Source organism: Malaclemys terrapin, chromosome 7, assembly GCF_027887155.1.
Source record: "Malaclemys terrapin pileata isolate rMalTer1 chromosome 7, rMalTer1.hap1, whole genome shotgun sequence".
NCBI lineage: Eukaryota > Metazoa > Chordata > Testudines > Emydidae > Malaclemys > Malaclemys terrapin.
The window spans coordinates 53,019,423-53,025,422 of record NC_071511.1 but is presented as its reverse complement, the minus strand read 5'-3'; positions in this window follow the sequence as shown (position 1 = coordinate 53,025,422).

Here is a 6,000-nt window from a genome sequence, read left to right as displayed (position 1 = left end):
GTCCCTGCTTCAGCAATATTGAAGTATTTATTTGAAGTGGGAGAGACCGAGAAAACTCCACCCCAGAATGCCCAGGGATCAGGACACGCTCCCAAGACGTGGGTGACCCAGGAAGTTGCAAGTCCCTGCTCCAAAGTAGGTAGAGCGAGGATGCAAACCTGGGTTGCCCACCTGCTAGGTGAGTGCTGCAATCACTAGACCCTGGGGGATTCTGGGACCCTACAAGCTGTATGGGCTCGACATGCTTAGAGCACACCTACCAGACCAGGTCCCACTGGCAAGAGAGGCAGGGATCACCTAGTTAGAGAATCTGGCTGGGGCAAAGTCATGAGACAGGGCTCTAAGCAGGGGCGGCTCTATGTATTTTGCTGCTGAAGCCACGGGACCAGCGGACCTCCCGCAGGCATGCCGCCAAAGGCAGCCTGACTGCCGCCCTCACGGTGATCGGCAGGCTGCCCCCCACGGCTAGGGTGACCAGATGTTCCAATTTTATCGTGACTGTCCCAATATTTGCTCGTTTGTCCCGGGTCCCGACCAATGACCAAACAAGCAAAGGCTCTGGAACCCGGAAGGGCTCGCGCCCTCCCCCCCCGCGCCCCTCCATCCTTCCCCCATTGGCTCCCTCCCCAAATCCCCATCTCTTCCCCAAGCACGCCATTCTCCTCCCTCCGGGAGGCCCTGGAGATGCAGGGGGAGTGCGGGGCCGGGGTGAGTGAGAGTCTGGCCTGGCCCCGAGCGCAGGCAGGACTCAGTTGGGCGGTACCTGGAGGAAGAGTAGAGGGGCGGTCCGCGGGCCGAGGGGCGGCTGTTCTCCCCACCTGGGCAGCAGGACTCGGGAGTAGCCGCTGCTGCAGCTCCTACTGCCGCGGCCGGAGGAAGCAGCCATGGTGTTCGGCGGCTGCGGCTCTGGCGCCCGGGCCCGAACCCCCCGAGCCCGGGCCTGTTGCGGAGACCCAGCAGCGCGCACGCTGTGTGCACCCAGCCCCTGGCCAGTGGCGTCTGGGCTGGCTACCCAGCTGGTGCAATCCCGCGGGCAGCCCCAGAGTGGGGGCAGTAGGCCCCAGCCCCCCCGTCCCGCTCGGGAACGAACGGGGCTGGGCTCCCGATGCCACTAGGATCCCTTTTCGACCGTGCATTCTGGTCAAAAACCATACACCTGTCAACCCTAGGAGGGGGGAGACTTCAGGAGCAAACTGTGTTTACATGAACACATCTACTCTGCTTAGATATCCAGAAGACAGGAGATGTGTAGCTCCAACTGATCAACTTTGGCTGGTGTTAGGTTACAAATCACTACTACTGAATGCAGGGGTAGTGAAATACTGTTATCAATGTTGTTGTCTTTATTATATGAGTAAAGGGGAGCAGCAGAACTGTGCTTAACCTGTCCTGAATGAGGGGGTCACCCTCAGCGGAAAGGACCTCATTAAGCCTGGGGCTCAAATGTCAGACCCCTGTGAAAGCAGAAAGGGGTGGGGACAGGTGTCCCAGCCATGAGGTGTGGACTCTCCCTAAGGGTCCCTGGTCTGTTTTAACTTGTTCCTCCCCTGTGTTCAAAGAGAGAGCTAAATAGGTTTCATGAGGAGTCTTTTGTTATGTTAAATAATAATTGCTTTACTAACATCTGAAATCACTTGTGGTGGGACAACGTTTTAGCCTCCTAAGAGCTGAAAATCAGTAAGAGACTGACCTGAAGAGGTCACAGCAGAGAGGCAGGAGGCAGCAAAAGGTGACTGATGGGCAGCTGACGGGCGCGGCTGGCAGGGTGGCCAGTGGCAAGGAACAGCAGCTGATGGAGCAGCTACCAGAATGATGAGTGGTTGGTGAGGCGGCTAGTGGAGAGGAATTGCAACTGGCAGAGCAGTTAGCCAGAGCAAGTGCTCAGATGGTGGAGCAACCAGGTGCCTTCTTCCCCAGGTAGGAGGTGAACTTACACAGATGCACCTCTGAATCCTGGGTCCTCTCTAACCAAGGACAGCTATGCACAGAGGGGCACAGAAAAGGAACTTTTGGTTGTAGCACTCAAGAACATGAGGTGAAGACTCTACTCTACATGCTCTGGGGTCGGTGTCCTGCTCAGTCTTATGATTATGAATCCTGTTAGAGGGACAGGTTTATGTCTTGAAGCAGGAGGGTTTGTATTAACTGGGGCTATTTTCAGAGGCAGGCTTTCCAAAGCCCCTTAGTGATTTTCAATGGCACGTCTGGTCTGGTTACAGAAAAGCTCCCACCTCTTATAGTTTCATAGAATTGAAAGCCAGAAAGGACCATTAGCTCATCTAGTCTGGTCTTCTGTATGTCACAGACCATTACATGTCACCAGTTACCCCTGTACTGAGCCCAAAGACTTTTCAGGCTCCTGAGGTCAGAAATATTTTATTCTAATTGTGGCACAGTTTACCTGGGGAAAAATTCCTTCCCAGCCCCAAATCTGGTAGTCAGCGTGACCTTGAGCTTGTGAGCAAGACCCACCACCAGTCATCTAGAGAGAGGATTCTCTCTACAACTTCAGACCACTTATCCTCCCCCACTGATGTCCCATCTGGGGTTAATACTTGCATGATGGTGACCCCAACACCGTCCCAGTCCTGAATTATCTCCAAAATATGTGTTCTGCATGGCCCAGCCCTCTCCTGTCCAATTCAGTTTTTAGAGGACCATTGCCCCTTTAAGGGATCAATATACAAGAGTTTGCTACTTTATCTGGAGTTACCCCAGCAGTTCAGTTTAAATAAACTTACTTAAGCCAGTGCTATGTTTAAACTAAAAAGAGAGATTAAGTAAGTACAAATATAGGTATTCTAGTCAGAAATGATTACAAATTAAATAAAGCTAAAACATATTCTAGCAGCTAAAATTTAATAAACTAGACTTGGTTCAATGTTAAAATCCTCACCACATGTTCCAGCAACAGGGCAGACCAAATTCTCATGTCAGAACTCCTCCTAAAATCCAAAGGCTGGTTCCTTTTTTTCCCCCCTTAGGTAAGAGAGCGCAATAATGCGAAAAAGAAAATACCTAGGGTATTTTTGCCCCTCACTTTTATAGTCCAGCCACCCTTTGAAATGCATTTTCCTGAAGGTCAGCCCCTAGTTAAGTTCCTTTTTACTGACAAAGACAGAGTCTCATGATGATGGAGATTCCATGTTGGTGTTTGCTAAAATGCAGATTGAGCTGTTCCTGCTCCCTGCTGTTGAGGAAGAACAGGCACTAGACTGGTGATTGCCAATCAACTTTGATGACATCTGGGTCAAGGCAACAGCTAGTCCTTGAGAAACAGGTTTACCTCCTTCCCGGACTTGTCTTGTAAACACATTTCAGTCATAATTTCAGCATATGTTCAGAGCTTTATAATGGTGTTATACACATTTCACCACATTATTGATCAGTGAGTTATTAGTTTTCAGATTATACCTCACAAGGCATATTTTGTACAAAGAGCATTACAGTGGTGTGTAGGGTGTGAATATATGGGTACATTTAGCATCTAGATCTTTAATAAAAATTAAATAGCATTGAACTAATCCCTACAGAATCCTGCTAGAAACAGCTCCACATATTGATACCCACCATTACTAACTACATTTTGAGAGCTGTCTGTGAGCCAGTTTTTAATGTCTTGTTAATTCCATATAACAACACTTTGATTTAAAAAACTTGTATGTAGTACCAAGTCAAATGCTTTGGAGAAATCCAAAGTATAGTGTACCATTGCAGATGCCTTTATCAATCAGACCTGTAATTCTGTCAAAAAAAGAAAAGATTTCTTTGACAAGCCTTATCTTCCATGAAACCAAGCTAACCAGCATTATCAACAAAGAATTAGATGTTAAAAATAAAGACCAAAATGAACTCTTTCATTATTTTATCCAGGATTGATGTCAGGCTAAATAGGCTGTAGGTCCCAGGGGCATCCCTTTTACCTTTTTAAAATATTGGAACGACATTGCCAGTCCTCTAAACCTTTGGCATTTCCCTTCTTTTCCAAGATCTATTAATTTTTAACACCAGTGGTTTAGAGCACTTCTCAGCTATTTCAAGACTCTTGGGTGCACAGTGACTCTTGGGTGCACAGTATCTGGGCTTTTGATTTTAAAAGGTTTGAGTTTAGCCAATGCTGCCTCACATCTTTCTTTGTTACAGATAGTAAATTTTCTATTCCATCCACATCATCCTCTGGGATGGATACATCCTGCTGCTTTGTTCCAAATACAGAACAGAAATAGTTACAGTGTATAAACCAAGAGATTTTTTTACCCCAATTAAGCTCTTGGCATCAATACTATCTTGTTGCAATGAGGCTCAGTCCTGTCTCTGTAACCTTTTATCACATTTAAATTTGTTGCCTTTTGATTTCAGCATCTGTCTCTTTTTTCCACCAAAACCTTTCAACAGGGAAATAAGAAACAACACATAGCCAGGAAACTTGCATGCTCATATGCTTTGTGTCAGTTAGGATCAGCACATCTGACTGTCTCACATTCCCCGCATTTAGGAATTTATTTTGTCTTAATGCTGCTGAGGTCACTGTGAAGGGTTTGATGAAGCTGGGGTATGTATTGGTTGGAGATGTCATGAAAGACTTAGGGAATGTTGGAGTGCATGATTGACAGCATTGTAGGCTATATGAAGGTCGAAAAGAATCCACGAGTCTTTCCCCTTACATTATGGGGTTAGGGGAGTGTGTCCTATGCAACCGTACCTGACTAAAAGGAATTTTTGTTTGCTCCAAGCGTAGTTTTTCATAGGGCTTTGGCATATCTCAGTGCATAGCTCCGTTCAGTCAGGGAGAAAGAGAGCTGCACCCACCTGGGAATCAGAGGAGGAAACTGTGCTGCTGAAATGACTCCTAGCTCTGTCAACCCTTCTGAACCTATGAACACATCAATATATGATGAGTGCCAGCTTGGCCAACACCAGGGATTGAACCGATAAGCTCCTGCACTAAATGCATGAGTCTTTGCAGCTTGTACTCAGCCTAAGACTAGTCAAACTCTCCTCCTCTGTGGATCGGCTCAGGGGGACCAGTGTGCACACAGTGAACAGTGGGTCGCACAAGCAAACTAACAAATGACTGAAATGTGAAAACCATGGTGTGAATCAGCAGAAAAAAATTGGCAAGTCATGTGAATCTGGGCTGGTCTACACTAGGGGCAGGGGGGGATCGATCTAAGATACGCAACTTTAGCTACGCGAATAGCGTAGCTGAAGTCGAAATATCTTAGATCGAATTACCTGGGGTCCACACGGCGCGGGATGGACGGCCGCGGCTCCCCCGTCGACGCCGCTACCGCCGCTTGCTCTGGTGGAGTTCTGGAGTAGACGGGGAGTGTGTTCGGGGATCGATATATTGCGTCTTAATGAGACGCGATATATCGATCCCCGCTAGATCGATTACTACCCGCCAATCCGGCGGGTAGTGAAGACGTACCCTCTGTTTCTTCTCACTGTGTGGATCACACAACCATCCCTTTCCCCACATAGATCAACAGCAGCTTGAATCCTTTCACTTCAGATCCCTAGCTTCGACCCACTAACAGTTTTTTTTTCCTGTTAGATGCTAGGGTTCTTTGCTACAGTGACCTTGCACAAGTTCTCTGCTAATATGAGAAGGGGGAAAAGCAGTGTTTTGCAGCTCTTCCCTGTCTTCTACATGGGGGGGGAGGGGGAGATGAGGAAGTTATTGCTTTACTAAATTGCACGGACATTTAAACAGCACTAAAAGATGAGATTTGAACTCCTGCTCTCTTCTTTTCTGGCTTAGGAAATTTCCTTAGGCTACAGGGATGGATGGTGAAGGAGTTAAGAGTCGGTCTGTCTCAAATTAGAGTTCAGCAGGTTTAACTTGGTGCCTGTTTTCCATCAGGGAGAACAGTTATACAATGGTCCATCGACAAATACTCCCACAGTGTAACTGATCTCAACACATCCTCACACGAGAAGCAGCAATATGGCCACAGGCCAGGCCCAGACATGTTTTAGGTTTGTTGCAAGAGGGTA